Here is a 17,013-nt window from a genome sequence, read left to right as displayed (position 1 = left end):
TCCTCCTGCCCGAACTCAGATACTTTCTTCAGTTCTGAAGCTCTTTAAACCTGATCAACATTTCTGCCAAATATAAATGGGACACTTGGAAGGTTCAACTTTTATTCACACTATAATTAACACTAAGAAAAACAAATCTTTGTAGATTGCTTCTTCACTTACCCTATGCAAGAAATCCTCACCTGCATTGAAAAAAAAAAAACTAATTAAAGTTCATTTGCTGTTAATTAAATAGGATTACACACTTTCCTAAATTAAAACTATTGTATTATTTCAAGTAATGCAATTCAAATTTTGCATCTAATTAATTAGCAGTAAATTACTGAACATGGTTCATTGGTAAATATGCCTAAATGTATCAGCTATAAAAGACTGAGATGCACCAAACAAATACAACTAAAGAAAAGAGCTATTAAATATAGTAGTCTATCATAAAAATAAAGCTTGCCTAAAAATGAAGGCCATCTCTAATAATAATAAAAGATTCAATGTACTTTAGTAGATAGAAACAATACGAGTTATTCAATGGCTTCCCTCTTAAAATGTCAGAGTGTAGTCTTTGTTTGATAGTATTAAAATGTCAGTAATTTGCATCTTTATAAAGAACATCATACTGCTTATGGGACTGTTCATGCTGTTTAAAAGTACACTATAATATTCTCTTGTAGGATGCTGATGCTAAGAATATAGAAGAGGGTGTTGAACTGAAAATGTTATTCAGCATGAATAATTATTACCCAATATTATGAGTAGAACCAAATAAAAAAAAGGTTAAAATGAATAACAAAAATCTAAAACACATATCCCTGAATAGTGCTGTTTTGAGATAGTAATCTAAAGCAATTTCTGTTTCTACCTAACTTTGAACCACAGTTAGGCAAACATTCAGGAGGACAGCTCTTATGCATATGCTTAAAATTAAGTAAATGCTTAAGTTCTATTGAGGTCAAAAGCAAATACTTAAGTCCTGAAGTGCTTTCCTGAGTTGGGGCATTATTTTGTTCCAGTAAAATTCATTCCTTAACAAGCTGTCATATGAAAAAATATACAAAGATATTTCTACATCATAGTGTATTTCCTGACATCTCTTCTTTGGCTTGTATATCTTCTGAAATCAAGGATTAGAATATTTTGGCCTAGAAAAAGTTATGTCTGACATTTGGGGCTGGATCCTGCAAGTTCTAAGCACTACGGCCTCATGCTTAACTTTACGTGTGTTGGTAGTCCAAAGAACTTAGTGGAATTACTCATATGCTTAAAGTTAAGCACATGTTTAAATGCTTGCTTGATGAGCTAGAGTGCTTAGTACCATGAAGGATCAAGATCATAGTCTTCTTTAAGAGCATTTAGAAATACCTTTGAATTAGATTTCAAGACTCTGATAAGATGGAAATTTAGGCCAACTTTTTCAGAAGTGTCGAATAATTTTGGCTACCTCCTTTTGTAAGGGCCAAACCTGAGACACCTAATGCCTGTTTCTTCAAATCAGGCCCACACTATGGTACAGCTCTGCACCCTCATCACTCACAGAATTTTGTCTCCAACATAAATTAGGATTTAAGTAGGTACAGAACAAGACTATCTTAATAAACACAGTTTGGAAATATAAGATGTGTTGCTTTTTGTCTGTCATTAGTATGTAGATTTTATTCTGTACAAACCATATAAAAATCAGCATAATTTTACATTTATCAGCTGAAGTTTATTTACAGGCACAGTTCATTCTATTTAAGCACTATTGGATTCTAGTGCTTCTACCATAAGAAACAAGACTTTTTTTTTTTGTCTCTGAGAAAGTTTTCAGTTGAAATTTCAATAGTGGTAGGCAGTGAAGAACCTTGCTGTTATGGGACAGTTCCAAGGCTTCAGTGCTAATGTCTAAAAAAAGAGGTGAAAAATTACCAGATGATCAGAAAATGTTTAAATGGACACTTCTTTATTTTTTAGGGTTCTTTCCAAGAAATTATTTTTAATCCATATAGTTTTAAGTATTGACTATACAGCACTGATAGGATTTTCTTATAAAAAACAGCTAGAGCATTAGCAATACATTTTAGCACACTCACCAGTCCTGCACCCACATCTCCAGTAAAAGCTGTTGTCCAATATATAAAGCTGAATAACTCTGGGACACTGAGCACATTTTTTTCCTGCTGTTTTAAGCACACTAGCTAACGTTTGTAGAGTTTACATGGCTTTCTTGTCTATACCTGCTGGTCACAGTTGGTGGAGAAGCAGTTTCTCTCATGAGGTGCTTGTTAATTAAGCATGGCAGTAGCCACTCAAGGGGAAAATTTCAACTCTATGCACAAAAGAGAAAAAAATATCAGATGTACCCTCTGAAGGCCCCAGTCTGTAAATAGATTGTTTGGATTCTATAGTGACTGCAACTTAAGAAAATCTGTAAGAGCTTAACGCACACATTGGGTGACTTTATTTGCTGAACTGTAACATAGTACACGGAAGGAGTTTTTTCTCCTGGAACTTTAGTGTTAACACAGTCAATTCTGTAAAGAAAGAAAAGTTCAAAGATTCTGAAGCTATCAAACACAACTTTTAGCCAAAGGCCTGCTCTGTCTTCACTTGCTTGTCTTCACTTTCAAGACCCTTGAAAGCCTATCCCTGCCTTATCATCTCACGTTCACTATTGAAATGTTGACTCTTACTGGCCCATGATACCAGCCTCCACTTTCTCTTGTGCTGCCTCTCATCCTTGGGAGGAGCTCCCCATAAATGTCCACAAAGCAACCTCATTATCCTGCTTCAACACCCTTCTCAAAATTCTCCTTTGTTGTGATGCCTACAAAACACTTGACAGCAGATAAGCTGCGGATACGTTGCGATCCCTGCCTATCATCAAAGCCACAACTAGGCATTTTAGCACCTGGAGCGAGCAAGCATAATTGCACCCCGTACTGTTTTTTTTCCCCCATAATTTTTCTGCCCCATTCAGAAGCAACACATAACTGTTGATAGTGGGTTGGGGAACAATGTAAAGGTTCTAGGGGGACATGTGACCACCCCACAGAGGTTTTCCAACTGTGGGATACACCCTGGAGTAATGTTTGGGAAGGCTGGGTCCAGCCAGCCCCACACAGTGGGGCTCAGGAAGGGAGTGCCACCTCCACCCCATGACTTACCTCAGTGGGCCACCCTGCCTGTTTGGGTTAAGGGTGGGGACGCAACCAAAAAAAAAAAAAAATCGGGGGTGGTGGTAATGTGACCCCCCCCCCCCGTGCCCTTCCCCAGCGTCATCTCTGGCCCCCTTTTTCCACCCCTGTGGCTTTGTGTCCTGGGTGGCTGCCCCGCTTGCCCTGCTCTGGTTAGAGCCCTGCCTATCATGCTGACCAATATCATCTCATTATATCATTAAAAAATAAATATTTTATTTTAAAGCTTGAATAGAAATTCTCTATTAGTAACAAAATAAAGATCCACTGGACAGACTATATAGCAAGAAGATAATTAGGAAAAATATGAAAGATTTAATTTTAATTTTTTTTAAACAGTATATGAGGTTAAGCTGCTAAAAATGTTTGGAGAGACCATGGGATATATTTAAATGAAGAATTATGGTCCAGATCTCATGATTAAAAAGACAGTCAAGACCTGGCACGAAAAGTCTTGCAAAATGAGTTAGAGTGCATTAAAAAGTTTCATCTGGTAAAACTAACCAAAGAGAGCCACAAAAGCTCATCTGCTTTGGTTCTACTAGATTTAATATATCCATTGTGAACTATTGCTTTGAAATTCTTAAATACAGATATATAATTCATGTCATTGTTATTTTTAAAAATGTACCAGGCTGAGCCTCTGAGTATATTTACAATTAATAAAACATTAATTGACCTGGAACATTGATGGCATGCTGCCAGTGACTGGCATATAGAAAGAATCTGCAGTCTTCACCTGCCACCATGGCATAGTACAAGGAAAGTGCAGACTTGAAACATTCCCAGACAGTTGCCTCACTAATTCCCTAGGCCAGTGGTTCCAGCAGCTCCCATTGACCTGGAGCAGCGAACCGCGGCCAGTGGGAGCCGCGATCGGCCGAATCTGTGGACGCGGCAGGTAAACAAACCAGCCCGGCCTGCCAGGGGCTTTCCCTGCACAAGTGGCGAAACAAGTTTGGGAACCACTGCCCTAGGCAATACCCCCAAACATTTGTAATCCCAGGCAAAATCTGAGCAGACAGATGAACATGGAGACTAAATAAACTCTTTTCTTTCAGGAATAAAACAATCAAAATGCTGTATAAATGGTCAGTCATAGCAATGGGTACTGAAATCACTGGAAGCCTCTGCCCCATGGCCTCAGAGGTCTGCACCATCAGGGGAAAGAAAACACGTGGCCCCTTTTACACCCCCTGGCACACTTCTTTTTGGGCATTCAGCCTCCCTCATGGTCTTGATGAGGCAAAGAGCAGGACTCTGAGCTTACAGGTAGGACACAAAGCTGTAGCAAAACCTATCAGCTCCCACTGCACTTAGTGGAAGAGTTTGTAATACCTTCCTCGAAGCCTGGGGGCCATTCTGCACAGGAAGAAAAGCTCCCCCTTTGGGTTTATAATGGGACCACGTTTTGGGGCCTTGCAGTGGGTATCGTGCTCATTGCCTGTTGAGGCTAGGAAGGAATTTTTCCTCACTGCCAGACTAGCCAGGGTGAGGTGGGTTTTTAAACTTTCCTCTCAGCAGATCAGGGACCTGGTGGGTAAGTTATGCTGTAAAATTAACTTTTGTTGCAACTTAGCAGGTACCCAGGGCAGGTAATCGATTAACAGGAGGTCTGGTTCCCTGATAAACCATAATTGGAAGTGGATCGGGAGACTGCATCTCTGAAAGAAAGTGGAGAATGGAGCTGGAAGTAATATGGAAATCTCAGTTTCAATATGAAACCAATTGAAGGTAGGTGGTTTTAGCAAAACTTTACTTTGTTTTTTCTTTGAAAAATAATCTCAAACAAACAAACAATCATTGTTCAATGGATATTGAGCTTTAAATATTCACCATTGTGTATGCACAGTATTCTTTTTCCAATCAAAAAGGTAGATTTGGAGGTGTTTTTTATTTGTTTTGTTTTTTTTAACGAGTATGAAGATGGTAAAGTTCAAACATCATTTGCATTCAACCAGTTCCCCATTCTAGTATTCTTAATTATCAAGCTGGAAATTTAGGGCATGTGGGACATCATGTCACATACTGTAGTTAGCTAATTAGTTTCTTTAGTAAAGTATTATGATTAATCAAGAACAAGTGTCACAAAAAATTATAAATATGCCATTCCATCTCTGAAAAGTATTTAGTTAATTTTATATGCTGCATTTGTAGCATCCCATGATTGCTTATAGCAATTTTGCATATTTTGTTGATTACGACTGTTGTTGTCCATGGAATGTGTATTAAAACAAATGAATATAAATGAAACAAAAACTATTATATGCTGTTACTATTTGTATTTATACTGCATGAACATAGCTGATAAATATTTACTATGTTGTTTCTGGTTAACTAACAAAATTACAAAGATCTAGGGGAAACTACTAGTAGATAATGTTTTCACTACAGTTTTAGCAAAAATAATTCATACTTGGCATTTTAAAAGAAAAGTTAATTAATTCATTATGGACTTTTGGTCAATAGTTCCTGCTACCAAGATGGCCTGAACCAAGGAATAGTCTGCCCTAGAGTTAATTTGTTGATAGGAGTCAGTTCACACACACACTATCATTAGGGAGAGGGAATAATAAACATTGTTTATTTACTCAGAGGAGGGGGAAAGAAGAGACATCAGTGGAAGAGCTGAATTTGCTGGAAGTTCAAGTCCCAGATGTAGGTGTGAAATGGAGGGTTCTCATAGGGTTACCATACGTCCGGATTTTCCCGGACATGTCCGGCTTTTGGGGGTTCAAATCCCCGTCCGGGGGGAAATCCCCAAAAGCCGGGCATGTCCGGGAAAATCGGGAGGGAGGGATGGAGGGCTCGGGCGGGGCCTCTTTGGCCGGGCCGGTGCGGGGCCGGGCCGGGGTCGCGGGGCCGGGGGCATGGTGCCAGGCCAGGTGCGGGGCCGGGCGGGGAGCCGAGGGCGCGGTGCCGGGCCGGGAGCCGGGCGGTGCGCCAGGCCGCGGGCCGGGGTAGCGGGGGGGGTGCGCGGGGCCGCGAGCCGGGCCGGGGTAGCGGGGGGGTGCGCCTGGCCGCGGGGCCGGGCGGGGAGCCGGTCCAGGGTAGCGGGGGGGTGCGCCGGGCCGCGGGGCCGGGCGGGGAGCCGGTCCGGGGTAGCGGGGGGGTGCGCCGGGCCGCGGGGCCGGGCGGGGAGCCGGTCCGGGGTAGCGGGGGGGTGCGCCTGGCCGCGGGGCCGGGCGGGGAGCCGGTCCGGGGTAGCGGGGGGGGTGCGCCGGGCCGCGGGGCTGGGCAGGGAGCCGGGGGTGCGCGGGGGCCGCGGGCCGGTCCGGGGTTGCGGGGCCGGGCCGCCGGGGGGTGCGCTGGGCCGCGGGGCCGGGAGCCGGTCCGGGATAGCGGGGGGGGGTGCGCTGGGCCGCCGGGGGCCGGCAGTGCTGGGCGGGCTGGGGGTGGTCGGCCGGGGCCGGCACCCCAGGGCCCGAGCCGACCCAGGCTGGCGCCGCCGGGGGGCCAGCCTGGGCCGCGCCTGCTCCCCCCACACCCCCCCTTACCAGCTTCAGGCTTCCCGCGAATTTAATATTCGCGGGAAGCAGGGGAGGGGGCGGAGACTTTGGGGAGGGGGCGGAGTTGGGGAGGGGGCGTGGGCGGGGCTGGGGGCGGGGCCGGGGCCCCGTGGAGTGTCCTCCATTTGGAGGCACAAAATATGGTAACCCTAGTTCTCAGAGCCCCCTGAAAAAGTCTGAAATATAAATTCATGTTGGATAGGGTTACCATTCGTCCGGATTTACCCGGACATGTCCTCCTTTTTGTGCTAAAAATAGCGTCCGGGGGGAATTTGTAAAGCACTCAAAATGTCCGGGATTTCCCCCCTCCCCCGGCAGAGCAGAGCGAGCGGCTGGGAGGGCTGCAGGGAAGTCACGGGCTGGACTCCTGAGCAGCTGTAGAGGAGCTCCGCCCTGCATTCTGAGCCGGCAGCTCTCCCCTGCAGCCCGGCTCCGGCATCACTGTGCAGGGCCAGGGACCGGGTTTTGTTGTGCTGGGGAGCGCAGCCACGTGTCCGGCTCGCACAGAGCCCAACACCCTGTTCTGAGCAGCAGCGTAAGGGGGCCAGGGGGCAGGAGAAGGGGCAGGGAGGTTCTGGAGGGGGCAGTCAACAAAGGGGGGGTCGGGAGTTCATGGGGGGGCTTTTTGGGGGGAGTGGAGAAAGTTTTGGGCAGTCAGGGTACAGGTAGGGGGTCGGGTCCTGGGGGGCAGTTGGGGGGGGTCTTAGGAGGGGGCAGTTAGGGGACAATGCACAGGGAGTCTTAGGTAGGGGGTGGGGTTCTGGAGGGCAGTTAGGAGCAGGGGTCCCAGGAGGGGGCAGTCAGGGGACAAGGAGCGGGGGTGGGGTGGGGGGTTGGGAGTTCTGGGGGGGAGCTGTCAGGGGGCAGGAGTGGGAGAGGGATCGGAGCAGTCAGGGGACAGGGAGCAGAGGGGTTTAGATGGGTTGGGAGTTCTGGGGGGGGTGGCTGTCAGGGGGTGGGGAGTGGTTGGATGGGGCGTGGGAGTCCCAGGGGTCTGTCTGGGGGTGGGGGTGTGGATAAGGGTTGGGGCAGTCAGGGGACAAGAGGCAGGGAGGCTTAGATAGGGGGTGGAGTCCTGGGGGGCAGTTAGGGGCAGGGGTCCCAGGAGGGGGCAGTCAGGGGACAAGGAACGGGGGGAGGGTTGGGGGTTCTGGGGGGGCGGGAAGTGGGAGGGGCAGGGGCGGGGCTCCTCCCGTCCTCTTTTTTGCTTGCTGAAATATGGTAACCCTAATGTTGGAAGTATTTCTAATAGAACTGTGCTAAATATTTGACTTAGCAATCATTGAAGGCCTAAAAATAAGCCTGTAGAACATTTGTTTTAGTTCATAAAATTACCAAAGCTTTTTGTGAAACTGTCTGGTTATCTGTGAACTGCTGGACTTCTGACTGTGTTGGATTTGGTGCATTTAGCGCTAAAGCACACATCTTAGGGAATAGCACATGGTATTCCTTCAGTATCCCTGTCTGCCAAAAAACTGCCCCCATGGGAACAAGAAGGTCCACTCAGCAGAAGCCATTTTAATTTGATTTCTCAGAAATAAGAAATAGGATAGATATGGCGAGGAATGCATTATAACTGATCCCAGTTGGAAGAGGGTCTACCAAAATGTAACAAGTAGTGTGGCCTAGAACATAAAATCCTTCTTTAATTCTCCTAGTTAAGTAGGAACTGTCATCATTAAATTTTGACTTGCATAATAAAATCACAGGGGAAGCTAGTTTTCACTAACACCAGAGTTTCCTGGTTGAATCAGAGCTGAGGCCTATTCCCACTTCCAGCAAACCCACAGGAGGAAAGCAAACTCCTCCACCATGAGCCTTGCCTATGTGTTTGCAATCAGATTAGGGTATTGGAAAATCTGGTTGAAACCTCAGAGCCTGTGAATTTAGCTCTGAGCAAAAACAAACAACTAAACAACTAAAACTCACAACCAATATGGAGATAACACAAACAGGTTTGCACAGCTCCAACTTTAAACATGTTTCAGAGTAGCAGCCGTGTTAGTCTGTATCTGCAAAAAGAAGAACAGGAGTACTTGTGGCACCTTAGAGACTAACAAATTTATTAGAGCATAAGCTTTCGTGGACTACAGCCCACTTCTTCGGATGCATATAGAATGGACTTTAAACATGTTACCCTTACTTTTCACCACTGTCATTTTTAAACCCCCCCCAACCTACTTTTCCCTAGATCAGGTGAGTTAGGGTTCCCTATTGTTCCAGCCATTTCACAATACCTTAATTGGCTTTTCTGGAAGCACTATTTTCATGCCCACCACTGACAAATATTTCTTACAATATAGATTTTCTGTCTCTGCTTCTCCTCCTCTGTGCTCTTATCCCTTTATTTTCAGCTATTTGTTATCCACTTCCCCTGTCAAAATCTCACCCCATTTTCCTGGTTTCTCTTTCCTCACCCCCATTCTCTATGTTCTTCTCTAATCAAACATCATGTTGTCCCATCCCAAGATTTGTTCTGAAGTGGCTGCACTGGGAATGGTGTCATCTGCACAGGAAGAGAAAGTTTTGGAGGTCCCCTTTATTTCTGAAGAAGTTCCCTTCTACTCAAGTAGTGCCCTGTATAGTTGAGCTGCATTGAATGTCCTCACAAATGTGATTAGATATTTTTAGAGAGGAAAAGTAGAGAGTAGGGCTCATCCAGAGACAGATTAAGATTTCATGGGGCCCTGGGTCAGAGCAAGTGGGGGGGGCCCTCCCCATCCCTTCTGCCTGCAGTCCTGCCCCGTTCTGCCCCTTCCCCCTGCAGCCCCACCCCTGTTCCAGCCACGGTCCCACCCCATTCCATCCTCCCCACTGCGGCTCCAAGACCAGAGAAGCTTTGTCCTGTTGCCATGGTCGTAATGGGGAGTGAGAGGTCCTCCAACCTGGGGCCGTAGCAAGGGTCTGGGCTCTGGGGCTTTCCCCCCCATCTCCCGGCGTTTCTGCTAGGGAACAGGGTCAGGGCGCAGCCATTTTTCTGGGGCCCCTCAATTGGCTGGGGCCCTTGGGCACAGGCCCTGTCAACTCATTGGTTAATCTGCCACTAGGCTAGGGTTACCATATTGAACATTGAAAAAAAGAGGACACTCCACGGGGCTCAGGGGGGCCTCCATCCCGCTCCCAGCCGGACCCGGCGAGGCTGCGGCAGCTCAGGCCGGGCAGCTGCAGGAGGCACTGCAGCACCGGCCCTTCCTGGGGGGGCGGAGCTCAGGCTCCTGGGAGCCGCCGCTGAGCACTGAGAAATTTTCCCCTGCGCCGGGACCGTCCCCCCCGGGCAGCGGCTCCGCAGAGGAGGGAGGGGGAGGCAGCCCCGGCTGCACGGACCGCTGGTGGGGGGGCTCCTTGCACGGCCGGGGCGGAGGAGGGAAACTGAGGCTCTGCCAGAGCCGCGGGGGATGCTCAGAGGAGGGAGAAGCGACCGCGGGTCTCCCCCCCCGCAGCTGGCTGCAGAGATGCCACCGCTCCTACCTGTGGGGCGTGGGGTTGCAGCAGCACTGGGAGGGAGGGTAGGTTACAATCCGCAGGCTGCAGCGAGCTGACACCCCAAGAGGAGAGAGGGGCAGGGGGTAGGGTTATCATACATCCGTATTTTCCAGACATTTTTATATATTTAAAAAATCCTCCCGGACGGCAATTAACAACTAAAAAGTTGGACATGTCCGGGGAAAATACGGACATATGGTAACCCTACGCTAGGCGCATCCCTCCAATACCTGCAAGCACAAGTGTCTGGAGCGGCAGAGTGTGGGTCAAGGCAAGGTGACCCTGAAGCCTGGGTACAACACCACTTCACTGTCTAATTTAACCCTCTTGTAGTGGTGCGGACTCACCCCTGCGGCCCCTCCTGCTGGTCTCTCAGGGAATTAGCTCGATTTCCAGCCTGGAGCGCCCTCTGCAGGCCAGTGATCCACTACCGCTTGGCCCCCGTGTCCCTCCCTGGACTCCTGTTAGCTGGGGTGCTGCCCTCTGGCAGTAACCCCTTTCTCTCAGGGTCTCCTTTCCCCAGGAAACCCCCACTCACTATCCCCACCTCGCCTCAGTATAAGGCTACTGCCAGTCATCTAGCTCCATGCCCTGGGGGAGACTGCAGTATCAGCCTACTCATCACTGGCAAGGTTGGGTTTGGACCTGCTGCCTTTGCCTACCCCTGGGCTGCCCTCTGCAACCCCCAGTACCTGTTGGCCTTCTGCTAGGCCGCAGCCTGGGACTTTCCAGGCTGGAGCTCCTCGGCTTCTCTGCCTTTCCCCAGCCCTGCTCCACTCAGGTACCTTGCCTCTAGCTCCCTGCAGCCAGGCCCGTCTCTCTCTGAATGCAGAGAGACTCTCTGCTTGAGCTCCTTGCTCCCAGCCTTTTTATACAGGCCAGCTGTGGCCTGATTGGGTAGGGTTACCATACGTCCGGATTTTCCAGGACATGTCTGGCTTTTTGGGCCTCAAATCCCCGTCTGGGGGGAAATCCCAAAAAGCCGGACATGTCCAGGAAAATAGGGAGGGCCCGGTGGGGCTCGGCCGGGGTCCGGGGCCAGGAGTGTGGAGCCGGGGGTGCTCAGCCGGGGCTGGTGGTGCAGGGCCGGGAGCCGGGCTGGGGCCGCTCAGCTGGGGCCGGCAGTGCTCGGCTGGCGGCCGGGGGCTGGCCTGGGGCCGCTCTGCCAGGAGCTGGGGGCCGGGCCGGGGCCGGCAGTGCTCGGCCGGGGGTGTTGGACCGGCCCTAGCCCGGGGCCGGGGGTGTTGTGCCGGGGGATGTTGGGCCGGGAGCCGGCGCTGGCCCGGGGCCGGCGGTGCTCGGCTGGGGATGTTGGGCCGGGAGCCGGCGCTGGCCCAGGGCCGGCGGTGCTCAGCCGGGGGTGTTGGGCCAGGCCGGCGCTGGCCCAGGGCCGGCAGTGCTCGGCTGAGGGCCGGCGCTGGCCCGGGGGTGTTCGGCCGGGGGCCGGGAACCGGGGCCGGCAGTGCTTAGCCGGGGGTGCTCGGCCGGGGGCCGGCGCTCAGCCAGGGGCCGGGGCCGGCGCCCCAGGGCCCGAGCAGAGCCGGGCGGGAGACACCGGGGCCAGAGCCTCTTGGCCTGGGCTGCTCAGCCGCACTCCGCCCCAGCCCCAGCTTACCTGCTGCCTCCCTGTTGCCTCCCTGTTTCAGGCTTCCCGCGAACATTTGATTCACGGGAAGCAGGGAGGAGCAGGGGGCAGAGCATTCAGCGGAGGGGGCAGAGTTGGGGCAGGGCCTTTTGGGGAAGGGACGGAGTTGGGGCGGGGCCGGGGCGGGCCCCGGGCCCCATGGAGTGTCCTCCTTTTTCAAAATGAAAATATGGTAACCCTAGATTGGGGTGTGGCCCAGCTGCGGCTGCTTCCCCAGTCAGCCCAGCTTTTAGAGCTGCAGCCCTCTCCAGGGCTGTTTTCCAGCCCTTCCAGGCAGGAGCGGGTGTCCACCCTGCTACATCTCCCCTATTTAAAGACTCATGTCCCAGTGGCACTACCACATGTTTGCAATCCTGGGGAGTCACTCATATCTTCCAGCCCTAATGACATGGCTGGTGTAATTCCCTTATTAATCCATTCACCCCAAATACTTTAATGGGAACTTCTATAAATGGTATGTCAAGCTACACATTCTGTCTTTGGGCATTTCAGAGAGTTGGTCTGAAAAGACCAATCTATGCTATACCATGGACAAAAATTAATATAAGGTGGCAAGTTTTATAGCAATTTTGCTTAAACACTAGTCTTCCACATGTGTAATAAATACTACACTAACACAGAATGAAGAAAGAACATACAGATGGTGAGTTCTTTGCAACAGAGACTGTCACTTTTAATATTTGTGCCTAGCACATTGTGGGCTCTATAGAAAACAAGCAAAAAAAAAATAACAGGAAAACCACAGGAAAGCCATCTGTGAACTGCAGTTTTCTCTGTTCACGTTTTTATGTACATTTGTTTATAAAATGACAGATAAAAAGCAAATTTCATCTGTGAACACAGAATAGCACCTATTGGTGAGGACCTGAGTGGTATCCAGTCCTTGGCATAGAAGTGAATTTCACTCAAAGTGAGAAATTTATAACATAAAGCTAAATTTAAAAGCACAGCTGTTTGCAGAAATAGCAAGAGAAACACTGAAATCAAAAGCATGTACTCTTTTCTTTCTGCACTTATACTTCCTTTGAAAGAGGAGATGCAGGCGCTTTTACAATTTTCAGATTGCCTAATTCCCATGTGATCCAGGTCCAACTACGAAGAACTTTCCTTACTAAGGCACCAGCTGTGCAACGTGGGCTATTTTAGAGCAGTTAAGTGGACACAGCTATTGAAGAATACAGTTAGATGGACAAGATCTTTATCTGAAAGTATTTTTACTGTGCATAGTTCATCTTCAATACTTATAGCCAAACAATGTTTATTTGCCGCTTTCCCACCCACTGTGAAGTCACTCTACACTGTTGGTATTTATTTGCCTATAAAATATTCCTAGAAGCATTCAAAAAGTGAAAAATTTGGCTACTGCTGTGTAAGAAGAGAGAAGCAGGTGTAACTGTGCGCCTGTAAATAAAGATGTTTTCTTTAAACATCAGATTCATTACCTGTGGTAAATGCAAAAACAGCCTCTGTCTAGTTCTCAAACACTATTGTCTTTGGAGAGGCTATTTAGTCATGGAATTACATTTCTACTCCACATCTATGTTTTCAGAAAACTGCAACCTTGTATCAGCATAAGGTACAATCTATTTGTAATGAAGCGAAACCCCTCTTCCTTTCTAACCCTGTCAACATGCACTGGACCAGATTCTCTAGTGCGATCAAGGGGTGCAAAGGGGCTGGATTTTGGCCATCAAGGGCCAGTGGAGAATTCGCTTTGTGGAGGGAGAAGTATTCTGTAGTTGTAATCCCAGTAGAGGTGTCTCCTTCACCAGCTACCACCTCCCACATGATGTAAGGGGTGGGTCAGGTTGGGGTAGAACAGAACCAACACAGAATCCTCCCCTGCTCAGGCTCACTTCCCTCCCCTGTGGAGTAAAGAAGCAGAACTGAAATGAGACTACTATTGGAGTAGTGCCTACTATGTGGAGTAATTCACAGAAAGTGAACACACACGAGGCGAGGAGCACAAAAGAAGCACATAATTTAAAAATTTCAGCAAATCAATTTTTTTTTGGCAGTATTTGCCAAAGTCTTCATTTTGTATATTTAGATTCAACAATGTCAGACCTCCCCACACCCTGCTCTAATTCACCCAGGTGTTACAGAGAGTCTTAAAGCAGAAGATGGGATTTATCATGCCTCCAATCCACCCTCCTCTTTAAATACATAATAAAAAATATTGCAGTGTTCATGGAGAAATTTTGCACCATTAAGCCTCACTCATGCAGTAAGCTGAATGCAGATGGATTCCTGTGCCATCCAACTGTCCCCCTCCCTCATTGTCTCTTCACCTCTGCTTCACTCTACACCTGCTTTTCTTACCTTGTTCTCCCCTACCCTGTTCCTTTCTGTTTTCTTTCCATTTAGCTGATCCCTTCCTAACTAAACACCCCCCGCCAAAAATTGTGTAACTAATATGATATTTGCTGCCATCACATTGTTCACTCTGCTTATGTGTTCTATCCCTTCCCCCACTGTGTCTGTCTTGTCAAACAGATTGTAAGCTCTTCAGGTCAGGGAGTGTCTACTACTCTGTAAAGTGCCTAACACAATGAGGCCCCATTCTTGATTGGCCGGAGGCACTACTGTAATAAATATGAATAATAATAAAAACCACACAGGGCCCCCACTAAAGACAATGCACCAGATATCCTCTTTATAAATATAGTTTATTTGCAAACTGAGAATTTAGCAAAATTGTGCAGAAGTCCAGTAACATGAAGGCCCAAATCCAGCACCCACACAGTGGGGCTCTGTGTAGACAGAGGGATCTACCACTTGCATCTATTCCAGGACTGAGGTCTAACACGGCAAAAATTATCGATGAACATTGTGAATATTTTCAGGTTGGAGTGAAAGGCAAGTTGGGGAGGAAAGCATGGAAAAATACTCACTGTTGGAAGTAGACAGATTGGAGTTCAGCCTTCAATTTGGAAATTCTGTGCTTTTGTAGGTTTGGCTTAGGTCCTTAGTATTATTTGAACAGATTTTTTGTGCTGTCTATTAACAAGTTCTGTTTCACAAGCATAGCTTAGTATTCTGCAATGAAACTAACAGTATTTTCATAAGGTTATATGAATACTGATTTCCTTTCAGCCTTTGATACTTCTGCTTGGGAAGAATTATAAAGCAGCAAGAAATTCAGAAAATAATTGTTAATATTAGTTAGTTTCATCAGAGATCAAAGTTATGAGAAGAGGTAAAAACATCAGAGGTTTCTCAGAGCAGCTTTTAACAAGACACTTGTTGTATACATTATTCATATCATTGTACTGAACTAAAAAGTCTTTAAATTAAATTAAAAATTAAAAATTGCTAACCTTATAGATCACTGTATTAGGGATAACCCATCTATCATTGATATAGTATACAGATATGCATGCATATTTTGTAAGGTTTCAAAATTACAAGAGAATCATATGCAATTTTGGTCCCAGGCGATCAGAGATGCAAGGTGAGTGAGACCAATTTCTGTTAGTCTCTTTCAAGCTTATCTCTTTCACCAATAGATGTTGGTCCAATAAAAGATATTACCTCACCGCATATTGTCTGTCTAGCAGTTACAGTTGTGAGTTAGTGTATCCTTACAGTTGTGCCCGGTTTTCTGTGTGGGATTCTAAATAAGTCTCTCAAGAACACTTTCACACCCTAGCAATATCTGTATACGTAATCACAGGCTAGACAAGACAAAAAGATAACTTAAGATAGTACATGAAATCCAAGGAACGAGCATATATAATCAGATAAGGTTTTTATAATATCATGTCAAAAAGTTATATTTTCCTACCTTATCCTACTTTGAACCATCACAAAATAAGTTACTGTATACCAGAAGTGATACATTCACCTAGCTTTATCTAGTATACGATCATTTAATTTGAAAGTTTTAAAGTATGAATGTATATATAAATAAAATTACTATGTAGTATCTAGAGTCTAGCTATTAGGTTTATTGACCTAAATCTTATGCTTTACCAACATCAATATCAGTGAATCATTTTAGAAGCAAACTTTGTAATCAAAATTACTCATTTGCTTGGGTTTATGAATTCTACCGCCTTTGTATGTCATGATTCAAATCATATCATTAATATAAGCAGCACAAAAGGCCTGTAATTAAGTGATAAATAAATCTTTATAAATAAGTGATAAAAATATGAAAATACCTGATGAGATTTTAAGAGATCCTGGGTGAAAATTAGAGAAAATAGGCGATACTCTGATGTTTTTAATGCAAGGCAACAAATCACCAGGTTTGCTTGAAAGTTTATCTAAAGTCTTCTAGAAGCAAGATATTTCTTACATAGATGCTTAAATTCTGGAGTTATGACCAAAATACCTTAACACATACTATATTTTAGCTTTTCAAAAGGTCACCCCAAGAAACTTTCATTTTTTCCTGCTCTTTCCTTGGATGAATAGCAGGTAAGGATTATTGGCTGTCACAGTTACTGCCAGAGCTCTTCATTTCAAACAAGGCTCTATCAATGTCTATGTTAGTAACTAGCAAGGAGCACAGGACTCGTTGTTATCACATTAATGGATCTCAATATGTCATGTCAGTTTTCAACACCATCTGCTCATGTAACTCACATTCTTGTAGTACTGCACTGATTGATTTTCTTTAGTCTAAAGAGGGGAGAAAGGCAGTTGGGAGAAGACATGGATTTTTAATTAATCATCTTGTCTCTGCACACATTCAGAGAGGAAAGGAGGGGAGGGCGCTTACAAGGGCCCAGTGGCATCTGAATGAGATAGCTGCTGAACAAACCTGTAACTGACTCTGAAGCAGTGCAAAGGATTTCCTTTAAGGGCAAGCAGTCTAGCAGGTTCCACACACCCGCCATCAGAGAACTGAGCCCACTGGACCTCATTAGGATAAAAGTTACAATAGGAAGAGCTGAAGACAGTTCTGTGGACTCAGGGGCTGAACAAATACAGGACTAAGACGTCTCTGCTGTGAGGACCATGTCCCAGAGCCTGTGCCTCTGGATCCAGATTGCAGGCTCCCTATCTCACTGGAAGCTATTGGCTCTGGGACTGAAACTGCTGCTCGCTGTGAGGCTATTCAGACCACTTTTGTTGAGGAGATTCTGTGGAATTTGGAAAGTAACTGTGGGGCTGCCATTGTCTCTGGCTCTGTAGAGTCCAGGTGACACATGTCACCTCATGCCACACTGCAGAGTTTGAGTCCTGGGCTACACCT

At 46.9% G+C, this 17,013-nt stretch overlaps 1 protein-coding gene across 3 annotated transcripts in view; it reads right to left on the bottom strand.

Annotated features, from left to right (window-relative positions):
• Positions 1–17,013, bottom strand: part of LOC128840592 (heparan sulfate glucosamine 3-O-sulfotransferase 1-like) — a 120,051-nt gene that overhangs the window by 63,492 nt on the left and 39,546 nt on the right. Inside the window, exon 1 of one of the 3 annotated variants that reach the window (XM_054034787.1) lies at positions 163–182. The exons of the other annotated variants lie outside the window; for them this stretch is intronic. The gene's annotated coding sequence lies outside the window, so the exon portion shown is untranslated. Of the gene's footprint in view, positions 1–162; positions 183–17,013 lie in introns of those variants that run through there. 3 annotated transcript variants of the gene reach the window in all.

This window comes from Malaclemys terrapin, chromosome 7, assembly GCF_027887155.1.
Source record: "Malaclemys terrapin pileata isolate rMalTer1 chromosome 7, rMalTer1.hap1, whole genome shotgun sequence".
Taxonomy (NCBI): domain Eukaryota; kingdom Metazoa; phylum Chordata; order Testudines; family Emydidae; genus Malaclemys; species Malaclemys terrapin.
The sequence above is the reverse complement of the archived record's forward strand: the minus strand, read 5'-3'. Positions and strand labels throughout refer to the sequence as shown.